Source organism: Onychomys torridus, chromosome 5 (assembly GCF_903995425.1).
Source record: "Onychomys torridus chromosome 5, mOncTor1.1, whole genome shotgun sequence".
NCBI lineage: Eukaryota > Metazoa > Chordata > Mammalia > Rodentia > Cricetidae > Onychomys > Onychomys torridus.
Genome location: NC_050447.1, coordinates 28,826,575 through 28,841,660, shown reverse-complemented (window position 1 = coordinate 28,841,660; position 15,086 = coordinate 28,826,575).

The window sequence follows — 15,086 nt, the reverse complement described above, 5'->3', positions numbered from 1 at the left end:
TCATTCTGAATGTGAGAGATAATGGGACTTGAATGACTACACTAAGAAAAGATATCAGAGTACAGCAGTCTTACAGTAATATTACTTACTGTACTTGGTGCTTCTAACAAGTTTCTTGGATTCTTAAATAATTCCTCAATCATGATATATATTCAAAATGAACCAAATGAAATGCTGCTAGATTTAAATTGCTATAAAAATGAAGCAACGAATTGCCCTGGAAAGGAATTGATTCTGAGACTTTACTCATACAATATGTCAGCCAAGGAAAAGAGAAGATTTTAGTGCAGCCCCTTCAAATTCCAAGCAATACACAATCAGATTTTAGAGCAAGAATCAAAGCCTTGCTCTAAAGACACACAGTAGACTTTAAGTACATTTTAACTGACCCTTAACAAAAATCCAAATGTTATTCTACACAGATGGTGGATAGCAATATTCTTGTACTGCCAAAAATATGTGCAGACTGGGAGAACTCAATGACTTATTAAAATTGTTCTTTTAATGTCCCCTTTCATGAGTGATTCAAGACATTTCAAAATGAATGGAAAACTTTCAATGACTTATCAGAGAGTGGGCAATGAAAACAGGCTTCTGGTAATTTAACAGAATGCATTCTTATGTAGAATAAGATTTCAAGTTAGATTAAAACACAGACTCAAATACAGAGAAACTGAAACCATTACCAATAACAGACTTTATCATCTGACCTCTGAGGGACAAAAGAACAAAAAAATATTCTAACTCAGCGCATTGGGCTCAGGGCCAGCCCAGTCCATCTCATCCTGATCTTCATGGGAGGATGTGTTTACTCCAGGGAGGCCATGATTAAAAAGTTCTCAATATGCAACTCTGGCTAAATACAGATATGTTTGACCCATAGTGGTAAGTTCTTGCTTCTTTCAAGTCAAATGACTTGTTTTTCACACTTTCATTGACTGAATTATTTTCAGTGATGTAGGTAATATTTTAAAATCCCCTCCCCTTCATGTTTTCTTAACTAATTCAGTGTACTTGGGAGCCAGATGGCAGTGACTGCTGGTGCTGATAATTAAAATAAATAAAAATAAGAGGTCAGGCAAATTTCCAAATAGTCTGTCTGAAGTGAAATACTACTTGAATTCCCTATTTTTCTTTCCTACCATTTTATTTAAGCATGATAAGTTTCTAATATTTGACTCATATGTCTTTAATTCATTCATGGCTACATCAGAATAATTTTTAAGTGCTCCTTAGTAAAAGTATACATTAGGAGTATTTGTGAAGGTAGGTTCCTGCCTAGTTTTGGAAAGTGAAAAGTTGTACTTAATTGAGGAAATATCTGGAAAGTCAACTTCAAAAATACCCTTAAAGAACACAGAGGGTAAGTACATTATTTCAGAAAAATCCATTTCCACAATGAGTGTCATTATAATACAGAGTTTTATACTATGTAACATATACATCTCATTCACTTCTGACAAAAAAGAAGAAAATAAGATAAAATAATGATAAGAATCTAAAGAGAATTAGATGTTGAGATGGTAGAGCTAACTATGAACATGGTATCAACAAAAGCTGAAAAATATTCTTGTTGCAACGTAATTGGTCATGAATTCTGAATACACATGGGATACATTAAGATTTAAGGAGCGTTTGTACTATTCAGGAAGCTGTTGCAGTCAGTATTAGTATGAATAAGCTATCTGAATTTGTTAGCGGAGTTAGGCTAAAATTCTGTAATATATAAACCTTGAATGTCAATTATTATCATGAGAAGAGTTTTGTGGTTTGATAAAATTACTGTGTTCATTCTGACCAGTTAGTGTATCAGATGAAAATATACTTATAAATTGAATTTACTTTTATCAATGTGGTGGAAATGTAACTTTTTATGTTACATAATTTCATTTCAACTCACTTACTTTCTAATTTTTACATTTTACATGTTATTATCTTTATTCTTATTAAAATGTGTGTGTGTGATTGTCAGTATGTGCATGTCACAACATTTGTGTGGAGGTCAGAGAACAGCTTTGGGGTTTTGTCTTCAGTTTTATTGAGGCAGAGTTTCTCTTGTAGTTTCTGTGATTCTGCATACTGCAGAATAGCTGGCCAATAAGCCTTTAGGTAGTTCCCTTCTCTCTATAATCTTTCTTGCTGTAGTAATACTGAGATTGCAGATGTGAAATACTGCATCTGGCTTTTTGTTAGTTTTGGGGACCTAAGTCAGGTAATCAGTCTTATGCAACAATTGTTTTTGCCCTCTGAGCTCTTACCAGCCCAAACTCCTATTTCTTTTCAAAAGTGTAAGTTTCATGGTATGTTAGTCATCAAAATTCTTAAGAGAAATGGAGTCAGTCTGGGGTCTATGTTTATAAGGATATTATTGTAAGGAATACATTGTTGTGATTGAGGAGTCAAACAGATCCCTGACACTCAGAAAGACAGTAAAAAGAGGCTCTAATCTTATTAATGTATTTTTAATTTAAACATTTAAGAAAATGGCTGACTTCCTGCTTCATTAACCTCTTGTTGTCCCTTTTTTTTCTGCCAGAGGGTTCAGTGAGACTCTCAAATCTGTCAATGGGTGGAGGCATGTTTAGTGATAGGAACCAATCACCTTTTTAAATATATATTTTTAGTTATTTTTTCGCTTGATTATCCAATAGCCTAACCAACTCTATTCTGAAGAAGAAAGAGAACCCATGCCATCCCTCCACATTTAAGTGTTTTGGCTCTGCCAGACAAGTGCAGGCTCTAGATGCTGGATCCCATTTCCATTCAGAAAAATCTTTCATTCTCTCTGTCTTCCTGCATCACAACCCATGTGTTTATGTGTGTCTGTTTTCAATAACATTCTGCTGAGTTCTGGCTTTTTCTGCTGTTTCATTCTTTAATTTGGTGAAGAATCTTTTCCTGCAGTTACACAGGACCTCTCCATTGTATCACAATGATGCAATTGAACTAAGCCAAATCTTCCTTGAGCTCAGCAATGCAGTTCTGATTTAAAGTGTAGCAAGCAGAGTCCCTGGAAAGCCATTGGGACAAATGAAGCTAGAGGAATTATGGTGGGGATCTCGTGCTTAAAGAGTTAAGTCATTTGTTTTATGCACTATATAAACTGGTATCACCTATCTACACTAGAGTTGGTAATTTCCTTATTCAAATTTCATTTGCTTCTTTGTCCATCTCATGCAAAAGAAGCATTACGTACAATGTTTGCAAGACCTCAACAATGAAGATGAGAAACATTAATCTACTATTACCCTACATTGCTGAGAGGACAAAATATTTGATGAGTCTTAATTCTTCTTGTTCAGATTTGGTAACACTCTGAAAGAGTATCACAAGCAAACACTTCTTCCTTAGAGCATGACATAGAGTCTTGTGTCCTCCAGTCAACAGAGTGTATTTAATTGACTATATGGTGTGTATTATGATGTTCATTTTAGGCATCAAAGAAACTGTAAAATATCCCTGTTTCTCACCTAACTGTGGAAGATTGTTAAGCCTTGATTTCTAAAAGGATGGATTTAAACTCCTGTCTTCTAAGTAAAGGTGTTTACCTTATAACCTCAGCTGGGATTTGCACACTTTTAGATTATGTAATAACTTCCAGCTGAATTATTCTTTTCCTCCTTTGTGGAACTCATTTGACAAAATTCTGAGACTCAGTGAGAAGTCTCAGAGTTAGAAAACCAGAAAAGATGAATTTGACTGTTGACATAACCTTTGACTTACAGCTTGGAGTCCTGCCTTCATTGTGTGCATATACTGTTACTCTACCAACATTCTCTTATTTTTATGAGAAAAATGCCATTTAGAACAAGACTTGACATTCAGCATACAATACTAGTTATTATTAAATATTCTTTTCTGGACCAATTTTTCCATGTTATTTAAAAGAAGATACTATGTTGAAACGTATATATTATGAATTAAACTGCCCTTTTCCTGATCCAATCATCACTACTTTGACACATAGAAATTCTGCCACTTGGGATAATAAAAAAAATGCCAAGCTCACAGTGTTGATGTAAGTTCAAATGATACATTTAGCCATAGATTGGCTTTTATGACTTATAACACATAAATACTAGCATTGCTTAGTAAAAATCACATATTATTTCCTGTTATTTTATTGTATTTGAAAGAGATATTTAATGCAAAATGAGCAAATAAAATTGTATTCAAGAGTCTAAATGAAGTGGAATCTATTCAAAAGGTTTTGTTTCGTTCCTTTCACCTATCCTCTCTCTCATGTGAATGTGAAACTGTAACCAGTTGGTTTTGGAAAAATCATTTTGCCTCTTCATTATTTATATCATAAACTACAGTCTTTACTATCCAAAAATCACTTTCATGTTTAAAATGTAAGCCATGTTTGTTTAAAGATAATTCCATTAATAGATCTTAAAAGTAGACAACATAAATATTTTGACATCAAACTTAAGAAGAGCCTTAGGATATTCTTAAACACATATGAGTCAGGTCTCTATCTATTGTGTGCTTCCCTTTTTCTTTTCACAGACAAAGGTAAACATATGGACTTCCTTTATTTGTAATAATAAAAAAGAACCTACTGGTCACGTCAATAATTATAGACTTAGACATTCTACATAATTCTCTCAAACATGGAAAATATTTTCAGTTGTAAAAATAACATCTTAATTTTAAGTGTTTCCCACTGAGTACATAAACGGTAGTATAGTTCAGATATTATGCTTAAAAATAGGGATTTACTCACAGATCAGCTTTCAGCCTCAATGACCTATGATTCGGGGTGAAAGCCATAAGAGATCAGAGAAATAGGAATAGCTAACAACTAACCTTAGCTCACCATACCACCAGAGCTTCCCAAGAGAACCAGCTTCTTCCTGTATAACCCGCACCTTTATTGCCTTGCTGTTCTGCCTTCTCATTGGCTCTTAGCCCAGCCACCCCACTTCCTTGTCACTGCCTGTCTATACAGACCTCCAAGTCTCTGTGATTGGTACTGGGATTAAAGTCGTTTGTCACCATGCTTGTCTGTGTCCTTGAATGCACAGAGACTCTGCCTACCATGTGATCGGGATTAAGGGCATATGCTACCACTGCCTGATTTTTGTTTATGGATGGCTCTCTATGTCCTCTGATCTCCAGGTAAACTTTATTTATTAACATACAAATAAAATATCACCACAAATCTCCTTCATAAATGTTGATGCAAAAATACTCCTTGATTTTCACTATGCCCTAGGTAGGTTCAGCTCTCCCCTTCTAAGCACCACATCCTTCCTCTCATCCCAGTGTTTTAATTGCTCTTGTCTTGACTGCTGGAATAGATTGTGACCCACTGCTGTGCAATGATTCCCTTGCCTTTCCCAGGTATTAGGTGGATGAGTTGACATCATCTTTATTTCAGGGACTTAATTTTTAGCATTGCCCACATTGCATCAAATGAGTGTGTATTGTTTCTTCATTTTAAATTTATGTCACTTTTGGGGGGTCAATATTTATTTTATTCTTCCATGAATAAGTGGGAAAAGTTTGAATATAAAGCCACATGTTTTTCATGGAAAATGTATATCTATGTACCTATCCAACTACCTACAAAGAGTGTTTTCAAGTGTGGAACATTGTGTAGTTACACACTCCTGCATTCCCTATCCTGATTCACTGGTGCTGGCTGTCAGAAAGTGGGGATCCCATTCCTCACACTCTGCATAAAGGCATGACTCACCTCTCTTACCTCAGGATTGTTAAGTTAAATGGAAATCTATAACTATATATACATATATATATATATATATATATATATATATAAATAAAACTATATCTGTCTACATGTTTTTCATTTCTTTCTATAAATTCACCCTTTCCATCACAGACATCAAAAATACCATCAGATTTATGAACTGTTGGACTTTTTAGAAACTAAAGACTATTCATTTGAGAACCAGTTCTTTAAGTAAAAAATCTTCATGTTTAAGTTTTTAGATTTTGCAAGTATTGAGGTGTATTAGCTTAGTTATTCCTCAGAAGCAATCTACAACTTCATGATTTCAATGACAAATATGTAAGAGTCTGTTTGATGTGACATATTTTGCATTACTTTTCTTAGAGAATGGCTCTTCAGATATCATTGTACTTCCAGAAGACACTTAGCCTCAGTCTTTTTTATCCACTTCTATCTCTCCCTTCTCTTTTCTTCCCCAAGTCTGTTATTTCTCTACCTACTGTATACATTAGCTGATGAGCCCAATTACATTCCACTGATAATTTGTTTTAGAGATATCAGTAAGTATCTTTTAGCCAGGACTACCAGTTACCACTTCACTGTAGTACTGAGGACCACAAACATAATAGTTTCAGTTAATCATTTGGTTTACAAATCCCTCCAAATAAGATTGAGCATAGAGTGATGTCACTGAGTGGAATGAAATATTGGTGTATCTCTTTTTATATTTTCATACAACTATGACAATGTTAAACACCAGGAAACAGAGCATTCAGAAAAATCATGAGAATAGACTTACGTGGTTATTTATATAGGGTCTCACTCTATAGTCCCTGCAGTCTTGACACATACAGTACCTCTCATATTGCTGCCATGACAGGATCACAGCACTATACCAGTCTTTTATCTTTAAAAGTCAAAAGCTTGATACCAAAACTTCATCAAATTAGATATAAAGTTTTGTGAGCATTAGTGAAAACTATAATGAGAATGTACAAAGAGATAAGTAATGGGAATGAACTACACTAGGATGATAGCAATAGATGCTCTTTGTAAATAATTGCATACTATATGCCTAACTTGTTATATTCCTTCTTACTTAGCCATTGACCACTATACTCATGGAAGTAAAAATGTTTTTTCATAAGCAAAATCTATTAATACATAATCGTAATTTCAATAGAAATATGCATAGAGTAATTAATGTTGCAGTAAGACTGTTTGCTGTATAAATTTCTTTAGATTGTCATTTAGTGATATTGCTTTAGAATGTCTATAACTAGTAGACATTCAGAACAGAAAATTCTTGAATAGTGTCACTTTCTTTTAATTGGTTATTAAGGAAGAATATTAGTTTGAATTTATTTTGTTACTGCAGAACAGGATATTGAGAAGTGAATAAAAATGGTAAAAAGACCAGGCGGTAGTGGTGCATGCCTTTTATCCCAGCACTCAGGAGGCAGAGCCAGGCGGATCTCTGTGAGTTCAAGGCCAGCCTGGTCTCCAAAGCGAGTTCCAGGAAAGGTGCAAAGCTACACAGAGAAACCCTGTCTCAAAACAACAACAACAAAAAAAATGGTAAAAGGATATTAACCATAAAAGGATGAACAATCATTCGGTATAAAAGAAATATATCAACTTAGAGAAAAAAAAAATCAAATGATAACCTAAAGAGCAATTTAAAATAAGATCCAGGTAGCATGGGACAGGAAATCCTTTTCTCTTCTTTTCTTTTCCTTACGCTTTCCTTTCTTTTGTAAATTTGCCTGTCTCTAGTGATATCAAAACTGCAGACTGTAAAATCATAAAATCCTCCTTTAAAATGCAAAAATGAAGGGCAGCTGTGTCTATACACAGTGCCTTTTTCCTTTGCATTTGCAGGATGCTTCCCCCTAGATAGTATGTGTTCACAACTGAATTACGACTTTGGCTGCTGGTCAGACCCTGTTGAATCACAGAAGATAAACTGACAAATATGCTAAAGTTAAGACTCATAATTCTACTGAAGTACATAATTCTTCAAAGTGCATCTTGCAAAAAAAAATTGGATAAGCAATAAAAATGGGGGAAAACTGACAAGAATGACCCTCATTCCATTTTGTCTTGTTTCTTAGAGTTTTGTCTAGCAAATGTGTTTTTGCATTCTTAGAATTTGTCCTCTTTGAAGCCAATGTAGAAAATGTCTAGATTGCTCAATTTTATGTTTTATCATGTTGTTAAACTGTTACACTTTTAAAAAACAAATAAAGACTGCTTTTATATTTTAAGGTAGCATTTTTGATCTAGAGTCCATAGTGGGAATTCTCAGTGTGTCTCATAGAATCACACATGTATGGAAGTGTGTACATGGGATATACTTCATAAACCCTTGATGAAACTATGTTTAGTGTCTATTTTATTGTCTAAATTATAAACTCTATTTGGAAGCAGCTGGATTTTGGTATTTGCCTTTGTATTACCAGTGTCAAACATGATTATCATGTGCTTAAGCAAATAATCAATTTCGGTATTAGCTACAATCATAAATAGTATTTGTTCAGCACCTTCCCTGTAGCTGGTACTGTAATTGCAGGTGAGAACAAACAATAGGAAAGTGAACCATTTCTACTTGGTGAAGTATTGTTACATGCTGAGGATTATTTCAGATGCTTCAGAGGTATTGCCTCATTTAATTTACACTATGAATAAAAGATTGGAGGCATCAGTCTTTTAAAATTAGAGATAAAAATGTTAAAGTCAGTATAGGATAAATAATGTTCTTAAACACAGAGCTTATCAGAACTGAATTAGAATGTTATATAATATTATATATATGTATATAGATATAGCTATAGATATAATTTCAGTCAGTGTTTATAATGAGTATATGAGTTGGATATTATTACACAATTATTTTAGAAGTGATAAAGCTGAAGCCCACAGAATCACAGTACATTGATTTTCTTTATTCAAGAAAGAGATGGGGGGAAAGAAATTTTGCAAATTGTCTTCAAATTTAGTGTTCTTTTTTTCTTGAAATAAGAATTCATTAAATGTTTAGCTAAGATATAGCCTATTCCCAAACAGTTTAGGATGTCACTAGAGGTAAAATATACAAACTCCACATAAAACATGAAGTCACAGACTATCAAGGTATATGGACAGATATAACATACATGGGACTTCTGATAGGGAAGATGAGAGTTATTAACAGATTTTGAAAGAGATTGTTTTCAAACTTTCCTCCAAGCAAGGTGAATTTGAGTGGAACAGGATAGTCAGAGCAAAGAGTCACAGACCCAAAGAGTCAGGATTAAAAAAAAACACTTTGTAAAGGGAAGAGAATGGACATATCTTTGCCCAGATATATGGTCTTCAGAAATCTACAAGAATTAATTTCTCAAAGAGTTATCCTAACATTTTTTACAGTAAGTAATACCAGTAGAAATAGTGAGAGAACTTTGATAAAGCATTTTCTACACATAATTTATAAAAATGTTAGAATGCATGAAAAAAGAAACCATGAACATTTTTCAAGTTCTTTATAAATCATATTGGGATAGAAGAAACTGATTAAAAATTTCCAGATGGGACATGTGCTTTGAAGACAGTCCCATGGAATGGGAACTGGGAATAAAGTGAGAGGTACTCCAGCAAAGAAGGCTCATCACCAGCAGAATTTCTGACCACTGAGACAACTAGTGAGGTTGTCATTGGTTGGACAGTAACCCACTGGCTGAAAAACAACAAAAATAAAGCTGGTTGGTGGTAGCGCATGCCTTTAATCCCAGCACTCAGAGGGCAGAGACAGGTGGATGTGTGAAGTCAAGGCTGGTGTGATCTACAGAGTAAGTTCCAGGACAACCAGGGCTACACAGAGAAACCCTGTCTCAAAAAAGGAAAAAAAATGAAAAGAAGAAAGAAAACAAGTGAATGTTAGGTGGTACATATAAAATTTGTATTGGCAACTGGCATTGTAGTGAATTTGTGTATTTTAGTTCATGGAAAAGTATTTTAGTGCATTGGGTAGGCCATGGAGATAGAGGAGAGATAGGAAAGTATTACATCATTCAACTTGCTCTACCATGGTTATGTAGAGTACCAGAAGGTTTGGGGGGCAGGGTCTCCGCAAATACCAACCATGGCTAGCAGAGTGCTATATGTGTGAGGCAAAAAGAAAGAAGTCTGGTTCAATATGAATCAGTAGGCACTGTTTGTTCACATTTTGAGAGTTTGACACCAGAAAGTTTATATTAGCCATATTTAAGTACAGTAAAATTTGTGAAAAAAAATTTCCTGGTGTATCACAACCCTGTGTGCACAATAAAGCTTATAGTATGATTACACTGAAACTCTTTTCAAAGTTCATATCTCTTCTCCCATAAAAATAGGTTCTATAGATTGACTGCATGTGTCATCTTAAGTATCTAGAGAAGGTGGTGTGTCCTCTATCATAAAGATAGCACAGAAGTCACCAGGCTATTAACCATATCCATTCCAAGTCTTCTGGGTGGAGCCAGATTGTACACCTCTTTCTTCGAAAAGACAGCCCTCTGTGTTTAACATTCCTTTTTTCCCTAGTGCTTATCTGTGAGCACAAGGACTTGTGCCCTCTAAAAGAAGGTCGAATGTTATAAGTGGAAGAAATTTTCTGTAGTCACATTAGAGTTTTTATTACTAAGACAAAACACCATGACCAAAAACAACTTGAGGAATGAAGGGTTAATTTCACTTTACAACTTCCAGGTCATATTCTGTCACTGAGGGAAATAAAGCAGGAACCAAAGCAGAGGCCATGGAGGAGTGCTGCTTATTGACTGGCACCTCCTGGCATATGCAGCAGTCTTTCTTATAGCACACTTAACCACAGCCCAGGCTTGCCCATGCTCACAATGATCTGGCCACCCCACGTCAATCATCAAACAAGACAATACTTCACAGACTTGTTTCTAAACCAGTCTTAATGAAAACATTTTCTCAATTAAGATTTCCTCTTCCCAGACATGACTATGTTTTGTGAACTTCACAAACACAAACCAACATTTAAGGGATTCAAAAAAATAATAAAGTATATCTGCAAGTGCCCTCTCTAAGTAGACATAAAAAAGAAGTAAGCAGAGGTTCTGGACAGAGCACAAGACTGACTATAGTACATTGTGGGGACTATTTTCATTTCCTCTTTCCTATGTCTGAAGCCACTTCTCCCAGGGTCTTATAAGTTTGGATCATCTTTATTTATGATCTCAGAAGTCATTTTCACAAATATCCTTCTGTAACAAACACAAAGGAAATCCCTTCTATGTTCTCTACATCATTGCTGTACTGCCTTTCTCATTGATTGTGGATTTTTTATTTTAATTTACTATATTCTATCCTCTGTAGAACAGCCATGTTTTTTGCTATCTCATTTTCTAAGTATTGTATGTACAGTGAGTAAATGAATATTTGACATATGGTGAATGTTCACTAAATTTTAAATGGAAAAAGAGTCATTAACTCTAATTACCTGTTTGACTTGACAAACCCTTGTGCCTGTTCACTATGTGTGTTGCTATCCAGATCAAGAGATTCAAATCTTTTCATGGCCCTGCAGAAACTATATGTAACATTAGAACAGAAATGTGCCTTTACTATAAAGGGAAACAAACCTAGATCCACAGAAGTTAATACTAATAACCTGTCCTCAGAGTTAGTGAAAAATTTTGTGTCATTTGGTTAATTCTCTTTCAATATTGGGCTCAGTATTTTTATTTTTTACAGTCTGTGAATCCTACATAGAAAAGAAACATGAATTGATGAATACATAAGGAAATTGATATATGTGTTTTAATTTAATGCTATTTCTCAGCACATACTTAACTGCCAACATAGAACACTGTGGCAGTGGGAGTTAGGGTGGGCAGCTATGTCTTATTCTTATTTCAAACTGTCACAATAGTCAGAAGTAATTCTTCAGTTGTTAACCATGAATATCTCATCACATGGGTAGCATGAGACAAAAGCTACCGATAATAAAAAGATTCTGTCATCGCAGGAACAATCATATAAAAGAGCATAAAAAACAAATGTTTGGAACAAGATTGGATATTGCTTCTCCAGCAATAATGGGATATTCTAAAATAATGAAGATTAAGCTATGTAGCACAGAAAAGGAAATAAATTAGTATTAGGGAATTTGTTTCATACATCTCAGTCACAGTGTTCTTGTCAATGAGTCTATGATGAGTGAGAGCAAGGACATGTCCCAGTCTAGATGAAGAGACATTAGCAACAGGCTTGACAGAGGAGAGGCAGCAAATTCCAGATAGAGGAATATTTTTAAAAGGCATTTATATGGGTGAGGCCGAAGAATTTAAAGGAATTCACATTCCGTAGAAATATATACCATGTGAAAAATCTGCAGTTTATCTTCAGGAAGCCATTCACTATAACTGTAAGACTTTGCAGTAGAACAAACTGAGCCTTGAATAGTTATATTTTATATGTGTGCTAGGGTTCTGAAGAGGTATGGAATCGGCTATGTATGATTAGATATGGTAAATCTAGCAATGGCTGTCTTCACACTTACAATGCTGAGTGCTCAACACATAGGTGTCTCAATCTGGTCGGGGGTGAAGGCTGAATAATTTCTGAAGAGCCCATGATTATCAATCCATGTTGGAAGGCCAAAGAAGCTAGGATCTGATGTCATCAGGAGATCGGAGCAGGATAGCAGGGTTGATGAATTCACCAATGCTTTATGAACTCAGGAACTGTATAGATGGACTTGTGAAAACATGTGAAATTAAGCAGGTGGAAAGTTAAATCTTTTCCCTTAGACCTTCATTTATCTGGGCAGCTACAAGAAGGTGGTGTCCACAGTCAGGATGATTCTTTCTACAGCAATTAAACTAATTAAGGATATCTCTTAGAAGTGTGTCCAAAGATTAACCTAAGATAGACAGTCCCTCAGATGCATATCCAGAGGATTAACATGTGAGTGATTCTATATCCTGTCAAATTGTAAATATCAGCTATCTTGATATGTGGCCAAGTAATTTCTGTTTTTCTGTTTTTAAATGTCTTTATTAGTTCTTTGAAAATTCAGTACAACAGGTTTTGATCATACTTACCCTTCCTACAAGTCTTGTCCTCCCTCCCCTATGTTTCCAAGTTTGTGTTATTTTTTTTTTCATTCATTCGAGGAAGTTTTCTGCTTCCCAAATATTCAAGGATGTATGGTCTTATAGTGTAGTTCTATTGACTAACCAGGAACAACTATACTGTTATAACTCTAACTCTGTTTGTGTCTCTCTCTGTCTCTTTCTATCTGTCTTTCTGTCTCTGTCCCTGTCTATCTGTGTTTCTCTGTGTCTCTGTCTGTGTCTCTCTGTCTGTGTCTCTCTCTGTCTGTGTGTCTCTGTCTCTGTTTCTCTCTCTCTCTCTCTCTCTCTCTCTCTCTCTCTCTCTCTCTCTCTCTCTCTCTCTCCATAGAAGCTATCAATTGCTGAGAGCTCTATGGTGACAGATTGTGCTCCCAATTTCTCTCTCCTTGCTAGGACTTTTGTCTGGTGTGGGCTTGCACAGCAAGTATATTCTGTGACAACCACTGTGAGTTTATGTGAGTAGATAACCTGTTGTGTCCAGAAGATAATTTTTTTTTTTGTAGTCATCCACAACTTCAGGCTCTTACATTCTTTCTGTTGCTTCTTCCATAGCAACCCCTGAGCCTTGGGAGGAAGATGAAATGTATGTCTATGTGTTCCTATTCAGGCTGAGCACATTGCAGTGTCTTATTCTTTTTACTGTGGCTAGTTTATGGGAACTAGTGTTAACCAAGTCCCATTCCCAGGATGAAACCAATGCCTGACACCACAATCATGCTATAAACCTTGGACTTGGCAAGTCAGAGGCCCTGGTAAGAACCTCCTATTACAATGCTGCTAAATGAATACAGCATTAAACAGACTCCTAATGGTATATTGTTGCACCATAGACCACCTTTAAATCTTAAAGAGATATAAAAAACACTTATATTTGTGTAAAAGCAACATTAACTCATATCGAATCTGTGAGCTCGGAGTTCTGTATCTCCAGGTAAAACAACCAGAGAAAATATGTACATAACCAAAGTGGAAGTTCACAGTCATTGCAGTGCTGGTAAATTTGAAGAATCAATACTGTAAGGAGATTTGTAACTAGAACTAGTTAAAAGCTCATGAAAATCTCACTGGAAACCCCATCTTACATGTGGAATATCACAGAAGTGCATTTTTGCCTATAATACATGTTTTCTAGGTGAGATCCAATGAATTACTCAGAGGATTTCAATAAAACACAACAAATTAGAAGGAAATAAATAGGCACTTTCAAATGGGTATTTCAATAAACACTAAGGCTATAGTCATACCAATTTGACAAAGAAAATAGACAGAAAACATTTTTAGAACATTTAAAAGGAACATATTAGTAAGAAAAATAAGGAGGCAGTTGTTTAGCATTTCATTACATAAAATTTATAATAACATGTTTTTAAATATTGTGAAAGAATCTGCTGTAGGTTAGCTCTTCAGTGCTCTCCAATAGCTCATTATTAAAAACTTGGCCCTCAAGAGTGTTGTTGTTGATAGGCAGTGGTTTCATTAAGAGGAGGAGACTAGTGAAAAGTCACTAGGAGAAATCTCCAGGAGAACACTTGAGTCATTGACCCCCTCTGCTTCTGTTTTGCCTCCTTTAATGGAGGTGAATGGTCTTGTGCCAATATACACTCTTGTGATATGCTTCCACATCATAGACTCAAAGCTGAAAGACCAGACAACCATGGACTGGATCACCTAAAACCAGGAGGCAAATGTACCTCTTTTTTTGGAATCTGATTATTTTATATATCTTGTCATAATGTTGGAAAATAAACTAATATAGTATTGCTATTATTTATTAATTAATAGATACTTGGCTTTATTTATACATGGGAATTGTACTAGATAACAAGAACTTAAGCATTTTCATGCTTTACCCTGATCCCCTACCCCAAACCCATTGGAAACTGCTCCTTCTATTACTCCCCACCTTTAATCCTTGAAACTGCTGTCTTTTCCTCCTGTTCCTTAAAGTTTGGCCTACATGAACCAGTACTAGTTTTCTGACTTGTATGGGTTTTCTAAATGAACACGATAACTGAAGATTCAAAGCTAACATTCATAAATGAGAGAAAACATGTGATGTTTGCCTTTTTGGGTCTGAGTTACCTCATTCAGCAAGACTGATTTCAGATCTATCCAGTTACTTGAGAATTTCATATTTTAACAACAAAATACCATTATATTATGTAAATATTCCACATTGTCGTCATCCATTCATGATATTGGATACTTCAAATTCCTGGCCATTGTGAGTAAAACATCACTGAACACACATGAAGAAATAT